Consider the following 12,030-nt stretch of genomic DNA (forward strand, 5'->3'; position numbering starts at 1 on the left):
ACTTAGCATTAAGAAAATGTATCTGTACATCTTCTGCTCCAAAAACCAAGAAGATACTTACAATTTATGCTCATATGTACCACTCTGAATTTGCGATATATTGAATGAAGTTCTAAATATTCAGCAAAGCATTTGAAAGCTAAGAAATATACTAACATAACATATGCATAAGTTCTAGGCTTAAAACCCTGACTTCGAAATATAGTGAAAACTCCAATGCCTACATACGTAGAAAAGATACATTGTAATATGCTGAAGAAGCCCCAAAAAGGACTTCAAGAACTGGCTTACCTTTATTGGAAGTTGGTGATACTTTGCCAGAGAAGTAACTATTCCTTCATTTAGAAATAGGAAATGTTGATACAAACACTATTCCAGAAAGCATTGCTTTAATTAAGTACCAAGAAATACCCCTTACAAGGGCAAAACTGCAAAGTGGTATCACATGATTCTTAGATCATTTATAACAGATGATTTTTATTCGGTGTAACCGCCATCTGCTGCAATGGCAGACCCGGGCAGAATATTTATTCTACCTGTTTGCTCCGCCAGCCTCACGGCTGTCAACCTTCCGTGAACTGATAGATGAGCCACTCAGGCAGGTAAATTTCAAGCCGTGGTGAGTTTCGCTAGCTGGGACGAATCTTCGCCAAGCGGCTCCACACTACAGCGCCTCCACACTACCTGTAATTTGGTCACAGTATGTCGGAGCAAGCGCAAAGGCCCATTGCTGGGAAGGGATGACCTAGGGTCGCTGGGGAGTCTCAAATCCTCCCCATATATTAACTCGGCGGAGCTGCCGGCAAACTCCTCCCAATGGGCAGGACCTGCGACCACGAAGAGTCATTGTGTGCCATTAGAGCGGCCTTCAAAGTCCTATGCCAGCGTTCCAGCATTCCATTGGATTGCGGGTGGTACGCATTCGTCCGATGGCGTTTGAAGCCTAGGAGCTTGCCTAGCTCCGAGAACAGGGTAAACTCGAACTGCATTCCCTGATCAATAATGACTTCGGCTGGAACTCCAAAGCGTGGGATGCATTCCCAACTAAGGGCCTCGGCGCATGGTTGTGCGGAAATGTCAACCAGAGGTATTGCTTCAGGTCACTGCGTAAACCTACCGTTAGACAATACTTGAAGACATGCGAACCTCACAAGGGGCCAATTAAGTCGATGTGAATCATGTGAAAACGCTTTGTAGACCGAGGGAATGAGCTTACTACTTTCTGTACGTGCTTTGTGACTTTCTACTCCTGGTACGCGATGCACTGTCTGGCCCAGGAGTTAACACCTTTATTCATTGATGGCCAGAAATATTTGCTTGTGACCAGCCGATTCGTTGTCCGAATGCCTGGATGCGCAAGATCGTGCGAAAAACGGCCGGAATATATGGCCTAAGTCCCTTTTCAGAAGCCTCGCAGCGTATTTTGAAGGTTAAGCCTAAAAGGAGAAGCTCCCGAAATTTGTATTTGGAGTTGTCACTGAGGCTCTGAAGCACTACGCTATCCTTCTGAATCGCATGACAAAGTGTCTGCAACTACATTGTCTTTGCCAAACACGTGTTGGATATCCGAAGTAAACTGGCTTATGAAGTTGCGGTGGCGTAGTTGGCGAGAGGATGCTATGTTGCTCTTCTGCTTAAAAGCGGAGGTTAGAGGCTTGTTATACGTGAACACTATGAAAGCCTCGAGATTGCACCCAGATCAGGCATTCGGTAGAGCCAAATGGCAAAGCCGATCACGACGAGCCGACCCCGCTTGTGAACGGGACAAAGGCTTAAGAAAAAGAAGAAGACTATGAACGGCCTGCCTCCTAAGGACTATCGGAAGCATTTTATTGCCATGTACGCGACTAATAGCTCACTATCGTAGGTGCTGTAGTTCCGTTGAGCTGTATCCAATTTCTTAGAAAAGAAGCTCAACGGCTGCCAGATTTGGTTCACCTTTTGGTGAAGGGCGGAACCTACCGCGATGTCTGAGGAATCGACGAAAACGGCTAGGGATGCATTTGATTGAGGGAATACTAGGAGTGTAGGGTCTGCCAGGGGTCGTTTGCCTAGCTCAAATGCCCGGATGGCCTCGGTAGATCGTGCAATCACTTGTAAGTCTTGGGTCTAGACAAGTAGGCATTGAGAAGCTTTGGGCAGGAAATCACGATAGAAGTTTAACATGCCTAAAAAGCTTCGCAGATCCTTGTCCGTTTCAGATTGTGAAAAGTCTATGATGGCCTAAACCTTGGCTAGATCCAGTTGGATTCCCTCAAGGGAAAGGTTGGTTGTGGAAAGTTGTGGAAAGGGTTGTGGAAAGTCTATGATGGCCTGAACCTTGTCTGGATCCAGTTGTACTCCCTCAAAGGAAAGCATATGGTCTAAAAAGTTCACCTGTTGTTGAAGGAATTTGCACTTCTCAACATTAAACATAAGACTGGCCTCAAGGGGGCGTTGAAAAATGGATTCGTGATGTTCCAAATGTTGAAACTCTGAAGCAGAGGTGGCCAAAACATCATCCAAATACACGAAGCAAAAGTCAAGATTTCGCAGGATAGAGTGGATGAACCTCTGAAAAGTTTGCGCTGCATTGCACAGGCCAAAAGGCATCCATTTGAACTCGAAAAGTCCGAATGGTGTGCATATTTCCGTTTTCGTAATATCTTCTAGAGCTACCCGGATTTGATGGTACGCCTTGGCTAGGTCCAAGGTCGTGAAAACACCGCAGTTAGCGAGATTGCTCGCAAAGTCGTGGAGAAGTGGTGTAGGATAGCGGTCTGGAATGATCTGAGCATTAAGACGTCTATAATCGCGACATGGTCTCCATTCGCCGTTGACTTTGGGACCATGTGTAGTGGAGAAGACCAGCAGCTATTTCTTCAGTTAGTTCTTTCTTAGCAACTTCGAGCTCCTGAGGTGGTAACTGACGCACCTACGAGAAGATATGAGAACCAGTAGGGAGGATGTAGTGCTGTACATCATACTTAGCTGACTGCGAAAGGCTACCTTCGATAGTTATGTCGCTGTATTTTTGAAGAAGACCGCGAATGCGAGAGTCGGCTACTTCTTCAAAAATGATTGAAAGACTGACCGTCTTCTATCGAAAATTGACAATTTTACTGACAGTAGTGTAGGTGACAAGTTTCCCTGAAGATGAGTTGTACCCCTCATCTCTGGAAGGCAAAGACCGTTCCATTTCCTGTCAAACTCAGCAGATAGGAAGAGACTATGGCATGCTGCAAGTTAACGTGGTCAACCTTTATGTTTTTCGGCGTGAACTTAGTCTAATATAAAATAGAGGACAATTAGAGGCATATGCCACAGTCTCTGTGTAACCATGTATTCCTCACACCATATTGCCAAAGATTCGATTCCCTCGTGCTTAATTCTTAGAATTGCCGCATTTGGAGGTGTAGCAGTACCTATGTCCTCCAGAGCATTCTTCTGTTTTCAATTTTTCGCCTTATCTGTCCGGTTTGCGCAGAACCGATTACACAATCGGCATCAGGCCAGTTCTCTTCACATCTCTTGGCCCTTCACTCTGCTTGGTCCATTAAAGTCCATTTATCCTGCAGTCCCATCGCCAGTGAAGGTTTCCCCCTGGTATGCACAGCCTTTCACAATTCCGCACATTGCACAATTCCGTTGTGAAGAAGCCCACTGACGATGCTGCAATTCGATATATTTTTGATGAGTCGAAGGCCATCATTTTTTTCACCCTCAACATAAAAATTATGCTCTAAAGTTTCCTGATTTTATTGAATTTCAATCTTTCCAGTAAAAAGTAAAACATCATATGATGTCCCTAAACACCTTCAGGCACTTTCGGGCAGTTTCGAACACCACCAGCTGAAACCGTTCTACAATTGTAGATTTGTCGTTCCTAGCATTCATGAGCTTTATCTTCCAATGTCCGAAATCAATCCCTGGGTTCTGTTCATTCAGCATACTAAGGAGGTCTGCTGGCTTCCATCGACATGTTCCGTCCTCCGCAACTCTGTATTCACAATGATTAATTAGGGCTAACGGCCACAAAAAAAAACTGGGATTACCTGATGGAACCACTTTAAGGCAGCCTCAACACTGCACTCCAAATACAGGAGCCCATCGTCAAAACCTAGATTAATCAATTTTCGCTTCAGGAGAGTGGTAAATTTTCCCTCTGACATTTTGAAATCCATAGAGGAAACTCCTATAGCTGCCTCTTCTTTCCGGCCTTTGTGCTCGTATTCCTACGGAAGAGTTCGGCTTCATTGAGATCCCCTTCGCTGATTTGACCACCTCGTAGCACATCCGTCCTGGTCTCCACACGAAGCGTGGCCGTAAACCCTAGATTCGAGCACAAGAAAATGATACCCATACTCCATCACCTCCCTGCTTCTTGGCTTACTATTTCTCTGGACATTGCTGCACCTGGGAGTGCAACCACGTCCATATCCTCTCGTTGTTAGTAAAAGTTCTTCCGCAGTGCCTTCCCCTGCCGTCGGCTGGAAGTCTTCCCAGATATACCGACGTTAGGCCAGTAGGGTCCACGATACCAGCTTCCTTGTTTTCAGCTCTTCCTCGTAAGTAGTCCCACACTTAATGGCTTAAGTTTGCTTATGCCGACCCTTCCTCTTAAAACTTTCATAAAACAAAGTGTTCGAAAAGATATCAACTTTTTTTTCTTACATTAATATCTATCTGAAACATCCGGAAAATTCCACTCATTTTGACCAACTTTTTTAAGGGTTATTGACCAAAGAGATTTTAAGCTTCATCAGAATATGGACCAAAGTCCATTTATGTATTATTTTTCGAACTATGACAGTTCAAAGTCCTTCAACAAAAAAAAAATTCCAAAGTCCATTGCGTATTATGAAGAATGACTTCGCAGCTTCGCGGACTTAAAGACAATTTATCTACGCTCAAAACACAAATTGGTATCTAATATGGAAAGTTTTGCATAAGTTTATTCAAAAAAAAAAGAAAACAGGTTCTAACTCCCAAAGCAGAAGCTCTTAATGCCAAAGAAAAACCCAAGCTAGTCTTTCCGATGAACCCAAGGTACCTAAAGGGATTTTATCTAATCAAAGATCTAAACTTTCCAGAAGATTCTCTTTTCGGTGTCATGTAGTATCAATCACAATCAAAAACTGTGAAAATATTACCGGTTCTAAGAATTAATCCGCTGGATCGTCAGACAGTTTGGAAGCACGGATTTCAGCGTATGGTACGGGAAACTGAGTGGCTGTTGCTAACCCCTAGACACAAGCCAGACAAAGATCGATTCGATTTGAATAATTCGAAAATTGTGATGTTACTACTTTGGAGACTTTCTTCGTGATCACTTGTCGATAATCAAATCTGTCTTTAAAAGATAGAAAATTTCTGAAAAAGATAAATTTTACCGTCGCCTGATTATCTGGACGTGGGTAGCTTTTTTTTAATTACGTTTTGAGTATTTTTTTCTTTCTCCTTTTATATTATAATCTATTAAAATCAATTACAATTTAATATTATAAATAAATACAGTGGAATCCGGATAACTGGTACATCGATAATTCGTGCTTCCCGGTAATTCGTACAAATTTGTCGGTCCCCAGTGTCAATTTTCTTTATTTTGCACCCCCCAAATCGTCAGTTCTTTGACGATAGAGATTATCGGGATTCTACTGTAATAAATCTATTACCTGTTGCAACCTAAATATTTAAGTGTATCTCTGAAATGTGAATGCATACAGATAGATAATCCAAGCACCTTGCAGTAGTTTGTGAGTCCTATCTACAAAGTGGAAGTGATGTTCAAACAGTGCTATTTCAGAAAAAAACATATAAAAGTGAAAATTATGTGAGTTCTCCAAGAGTAGATAAACCAAAAAAGATTGCTCAATGTAAATGCAGATTCATCGCTTGTAATTATCACTTTTCAAACTAAAAAATCCGTTCGCCAAAATGTTTTTGATTGGGAAGGATGTCTGCGGATAATAGGAACCGAATATTGTATCCTTTGGTTTTATAAAGAAAAACAGAAACGCTACTGGTATCTTTCTGATTGCTCCATAATTCATATAGTGAAGCATCTTCTTTTTAATGGCTGTTGATCAGTCGATCCTTTGGCCCTCGGTTTCCAGCTACCCTATCCCAATAATTCCGATCTACAATCTGAGCATGCTCAATACCATTTCCTATCCGCGTCTACTAAACCCCTCCATTGTTTTAAGGTTCACATGGTTAATTATATTTGCATCAAATATTTTGACCAACCCCCTTAGACAAGGCTTACGAACCTAAGCTTGCTCAGGGTTATTTAAATATCACCAAGAGGAGCTTTACCATCATAGTAGGAATACTCAATTACTGGCCATCGCAGACTAAATTACTACGTGGAGAAACTAAGGATATCTGAAGACACTGTCTGCCAAACCACAGTGATTCCTCTTGAACGCGGTGCAACTTCGCTTGGCACTATTAACATTACTATCATTAGACTGTGGCGCGGCAGGATTCGCGAGGTGATCCGCATAGTCGTGGATGAGTGGAATTGGATATCGATCAAGAACAGTCTGTGCATTTAGCCTTCTGTAGTCCCCACATGGGCGCCATTCGCCGTTTGGCTTAGGGACCATATGCAGTGGGGAAGACCAACAGCTGTTTGAGGGCCTACAGATATCCTGTTGAACGAGTTGTTCAAACTCTTTCCCTGCAATAGCGAGTTTCTGGGATGGTAGAGGACGCACCTTCGAGAAGATCGGGGAACCAGTAGTGATAATGTGGTGTTGCACATTGTGCTTCACTGGTTTGGAGAGACTACACTCGGTAGTAATCTGGTTGAACTTTTGGAGAAGTGCCCGAACACGAGAGTCGGTAATGTCTTCTAAAAGAACGGAAAGAGTATTGCCTGGGTGAGATACCATTTGTCCCGACGAATTGAGGTTGGTCGTGGAATCTGTAAGAGACTTGTTTTGCAAGTCTACCAGCAATCCATAGTGACACAGAAAGTCTGCGCCTAGTATGGGGAAGCTGACATCCGCCAGGATGAAACGCCACGAAAACGTCCTATGCAAGCCAAGACTCATGTCCACTTGCCTATACCCGTATGTGTTTATGCGGGAGGAATTTGCTGCCGCCAGTTTGAGCGGTTGTGGAAATAGTTGATGTTGGTACGGGAGGGGGAGGTACGGGAAGAACCAAAATCTCCGCACCAGTATCGATTAGGTAGTTGCGCCTGCTGAGAGGGTCGTAAATTGTTAGGCGACGTGGCGCTGCGTTCTGGGTGGCCGTCGCCAGGACCCCCCGCGAACCTAGTTTTTTGCGGCAGGCGTGAATTTACAAGGGATTGTACACTTGGTGGCTTTATCGCCGAATCAGCGGTGGTACCAGCCAATCCCTCGGTCCGTGGACTGTCCTGACGACCTGCTACCTGATCGCCCTTTTCGGGTGGCAGACCGCGAGTGAGCTCGTGATCTGGGGCCCGAACGCTGAGCGTCCAGCGTCGCCCGCATCTCAGCCACACTGGCTGTTAAGGCGGCTATTTCGCGTCTTAAGTCGCCCACCTCGTCCGATGGCTGTTGAACGGCCGCTATGGTCGGGCGTACGTGCACCTCGTGCACTTTGTCGGCCGCAGCTGCCAGTGCCTCCAAGGAACCTGAGACACACGCGAGGACCGCCTGGGTGCCTTCCGGGAGCCGACGCAGCCAAAGGGACTTCATCAACTCGTCGTCAATCTTACTCCCACCCAATTGCTTCATTTCGCGCAGCAATTGGCTGGGAGTCCGATCTCCCAACGTTAGGCCTGCCAGCAAGTGATCCAATTTTGCTGACTCCCTTACTGACAGGCGCCTGATTAATTCCGTCTTGAGCAGTGAATATGAAGCCGATTTCACTACGTCAGACACGAGCACGATGGACTCCTCGTCCAGGCCGACCACCGCGTTATTATTATTTATAATTTTATTAAAATTTTATTGTTTTAAAAAAGTGGTAACAATAAAAACAAAATCGCCGCAAGAGACGGCGTCGAGGCGTTTGCATCGTCATCTTTTCACTGGCTCTCCGCTCTTTTAGCGAATTTTTTGCTTTAGGGTGCGTCGTTGGTGTCGCTTTATTTTTTCGCTCGTACGTGCATTTGTGGGTTCGGCTTGCCGTGTCGACTAGATCAGTTTCACCGCGTCTTCGCTTTAACACTCGCGTCGAAAAGAAGTTTTCTTTTTATTAGTCAAGATGTCGATCGACAACAACGACGCGGCAGGCCCACCGGACCCGCAAGTGACCGCCCTCGCCGTACGCGTCCCTCCGTTTTGGCGGCGGAACCCCGAACTGTGGTTCGTGCATTTTGAAGCACAGTTCCAGATGTCCGGGATCACAGCAGACGCGACCCGTTTTAATTTCGAATGTCGCGAATCCTGCCACGCCACAAGACCCTGAAGCTGAACTATTTTGCAAGCCTTCATATTGAAGGATGTTTTATACGTCAAGGACTTTCAGGGTTTTAGAACCCCTGCCCTAATATTCTGGGTGTCCGAAAGATTATTCTAAATGTGTACCTTGAATGAGCTGCCACTAAGGGAACTATTCACCAGATTAATAAGGTGAACCGAAAAATTCGGCTTCGTGAGCTTGTATAGCAAATCATTGTGCCAAACTCTATCAGAAGCTTTTCCTATGTCCAAGGACAATAAGGCCATAGATTGTTTTGCACTGAAAGCACTGAAAGGAGATATTTAAATAGTTCAGTTCTGGACAGGTCACTGCCGCTGACAGTGATTGTGCCCGTTGCATGGGGATCGGTCGTCAAAACTCAAATTCAATCTGAGACCGTGTTGCATAAGGCGATCATTCCATTTTTGAACAAGTTGCTGTTATTAAACGCTAGGAAAACATCATCTGCCCAAGGCAGTGTATAAGGCACTAGACGTTGGATGTCCCGTGTGACGGTGTCCATAACAAGTACAAAGAGCAATGGTGAAAGGGCGCAGTTTTGATACGTCCACTTCACTTCGAAATTTATGTTTGGGATCGCGGTAGAGCAATTGTACCCAGCGCATGAGTTCTTCTGGCACTAAGTGTTGTTAAAGAATTCACTGAGCCACAGCCTTGGGTTCCAGCTCTTCGCTTTCCAGAGCTCAGATGTGATGTTGTCAGGTCCTCTTGCTTTCCCCGATATCATTTGTTTTATTACTTCCTCGACTTCAGTTGCACTGACATGAAAGTCCTGGGGGTTTAACGTGAATACCTGCCGTGTAGGCATAATCCTACGGTCCTCTTCGGACACGGATTGATTTTGGGACCACAATCAGAGCCCCGCTATGACTAGCACAGCGGTACTGGTTTATACTGAGTGCATGCTCAGCATTCATACTAGTAGATGGGAGGCCTATCTAACACCTCTGCCGCAACTAAGGGGTACGGCACCCGAGTTGTACAGCGCAACTCCACACTTGAGCTCGGAGGAGCGCTGCCGGCGATGCAAGCATAACCACAACCACCATGAAACTCCCACTAGGGGTCCAACCGCAAACAACCGGGCCGAGAACACATCCCCCAGAAATTCTCCTGGAGCATATGCTCTCAGAGGGCCATCCCGGTTCCCATGGTACCAGATAACCTCCGGTGAGACTTCGTGGCAGAGCCCTTTCAGATGAGTTCCTTGCAGACTCGGGTTTGAACGCCCTCCTCGAATACGTGGGGACGGAACTCCCCAACGGGTTAACTGGAATCAGCCCGAAGCGGAGAACCGCAACGGAATCTTTCACCAGCTAACTACCGCTCTGCGTACAGTTGCGCTGATAGGTGGAACTGCTCCAAATGTCGACAATGCTTGTGAAAGTGGAGGATGAGCAAATTCTTCAGTTGAAATCTGCTTAAAATTTTCTCGCCATCTATCCATTGTGGCTCGACGGTTGGTAAGCAAAGTACCATTCTTTTCATTAACGCAACAAAAGTGTTCCATGTCCTGTGTGCGTTCGTTTTGGCTTTGGCTTTGGCAAATCAATACAGATCTCTCTCGCCACCCACAGTGTCCAGTTTATCGTAAAGATTTTTGTAATGAGCCGGTCGGGTGACAGCGATCGTTTTCTTTGTTTCCCAATTGGCATTCTTATAAATTTGCCAATTGGAAAACTGTGGTAGAGGCATTTCTTTTCGCGAACCTTGATTTCAACATCGTCATTCCAAAACCAAGTATATCGGTTTATATACCGCTTACCTGGCTTGGTTACCCCGAGGGTCGCAGAAACCGCTTTGTGGACCGTGTCTTTAATTTGGTTCCACGATTCTTCTACACTCGTGGCTGATAATCGCGTAATTGAGATCATTTCTCCTTTCTTCTCACGAAGTCACCACCAGTGCGTTCCTCACGCAGTTTTATCGGTGGCTTAATTCGCAGGACGGCGCGATGGTCTCATAAGGAACAGCTTTGCAAGCAGTGGCGATGGTAAAATGACAGCGTCTTATAAGGATATAGTCGATTTGCATTCTACTATTCCCACCATAAAATGTAGGGAGATGAGATGTTTGATTAAGTATATATTCATAAGGACGAGGTGATCGGTGTCCGCAAAATCGATTATACGCTCACCAACCCCCCCCCCCCCCCCCCCCCCCCACCATGTAACTGTTACCGTCTGCTTTTAGACCCACATGACCATTAAGGTCACCGGCAATGGATATAGTAATCAGCAGGAGGCACGTCGCAGGTCTTTGCCCAAGTCGTCTGTGTATTTTTTTTTTTAAAAAGGTAGTCGCTCTCTCTTTTTCCACAGTGTATGAACGCTTGGATTCCACAAAATATAACAAATTGCCTGAAAGGGGATACGACTTTATTTTACAAAAGGAAGGAGGAGGATTTACCCCCTTCTTTATATATTGTTTTTAATGATTAAAATTACTTCCTGTCAAAATAAAGCGCTATAATCAATTTTCTTCTTTTTTTTGGTGGCACCATATTCCAGTCTCCCATTCATCTCAATCTTGCGTCTTCATTCTCCTATTTAAACAAATAACTAAGGTTCCCTGTATTCATTGATGATAGTAGTTTTCGATTCCGGCCCTCTTAGACATCCCTACCTCTACTATTCGCTCTATATAAACAACATCGAATACATGTGCATGCGTATACGAGGTAAAAGTAAGGTGAATTTTGGTTTTTATTGAAAAAAAATATTTATTTATTAATCAATATTTATATCATCCTCATTAAAGTAAGCGTTTTTTCTAGTCCTTGAAGCATTCCTGATAAGCACTTTTTGGTATAGCCTTGAGCTCTTCCAGCGATACAGTCTTTATCTCGTTAATCATTGCAAATCTCCGGCCTTTCATAGATCCCTTCAATTTTGGGAACAGGAAAAAGTCTATATGACCCTTTTGAGCGTATCTGGATCTTGGATTCGGCAGCTCCTGAGCAATGCTAATGTGACAGTTCTTTTGGTCAAAATTTAGCAGTTTTAGGTTTCCACTTCGCTATCACAAGTCTTATGCCCAAAATATCCGAAAAAATTTTGTGACACAAGCCGACTGATATACCAACATCTTCAGCAACTTCTCTTATGGTAATTCGACGGTTTTTCAAAACAATTTTCTTCACAGCTTCGACGTTATCATCTGTTGTTCATATACTGGCGCTTCCAGAGCGAGGTTTGTCATTGACATCTTCTCAACCATCTTGGAAAAACTTGTACGATTTGTAAACATTTTTTGTACTTAGAGCAGACTCAGTGTATGCCACTATCTTTTCAGAACACTTGATTCAATTTATTACACAAAATTTGATGCAAATTCTTTGCTCCATTTTTTGTAATAATGGCAAATTGCCGAACACACTAAAACACGTTTAACTTTTCTATCTGCCAAAAACAAACTGAGTATGCTATAAACTTGAAAGTGTGCACATATGTTGGAAACATGTATACCAACACACAACATTGAAAAATTTCGATATTCGAATGTACGTTGCCCGCGCAATTTGAAAATTCACCTTACTTTTTGAACACACCTCGTATACTCATTTTGAGATATGCTTGATTCCACAGCTTTTCAAATAGTTTCGCCAATATATCTATCAATATTTAA

At 44.2% G+C, this 12,030-nt stretch overlaps 1 protein-coding gene across 2 annotated transcripts in view; it reads left to right on the top strand.

Moving 5' to 3' along the window:
• LOC119651914 (elongation of very long chain fatty acids protein-like) overlaps nucleotides 1–12,030 on the top strand; it is a 132,437-nt gene that overhangs the window by 87,493 nt on the left and 32,914 nt on the right. The window contains exon 1 of one of the 2 annotated variants that reach the window (XM_038055743.1): nucleotides 5,304–5,392. The exons of the other annotated variant lie outside the window; for it this stretch is intronic. The gene's annotated coding sequence lies outside the window, so the exon portion shown is untranslated. Of the gene's footprint in view, nucleotides 1–5,303; nucleotides 5,393–12,030 lie in introns of those variants that run through there. 2 annotated transcript variants of the gene reach the window in all.

This window comes from Hermetia illucens, chromosome 3 (genome assembly GCF_905115235.1).
Source record: "Hermetia illucens chromosome 3, iHerIll2.2.curated.20191125, whole genome shotgun sequence".
In the NCBI taxonomy this organism is placed as follows: Eukaryota; Metazoa; Arthropoda; class Insecta; order Diptera; family Stratiomyidae; genus Hermetia; species Hermetia illucens.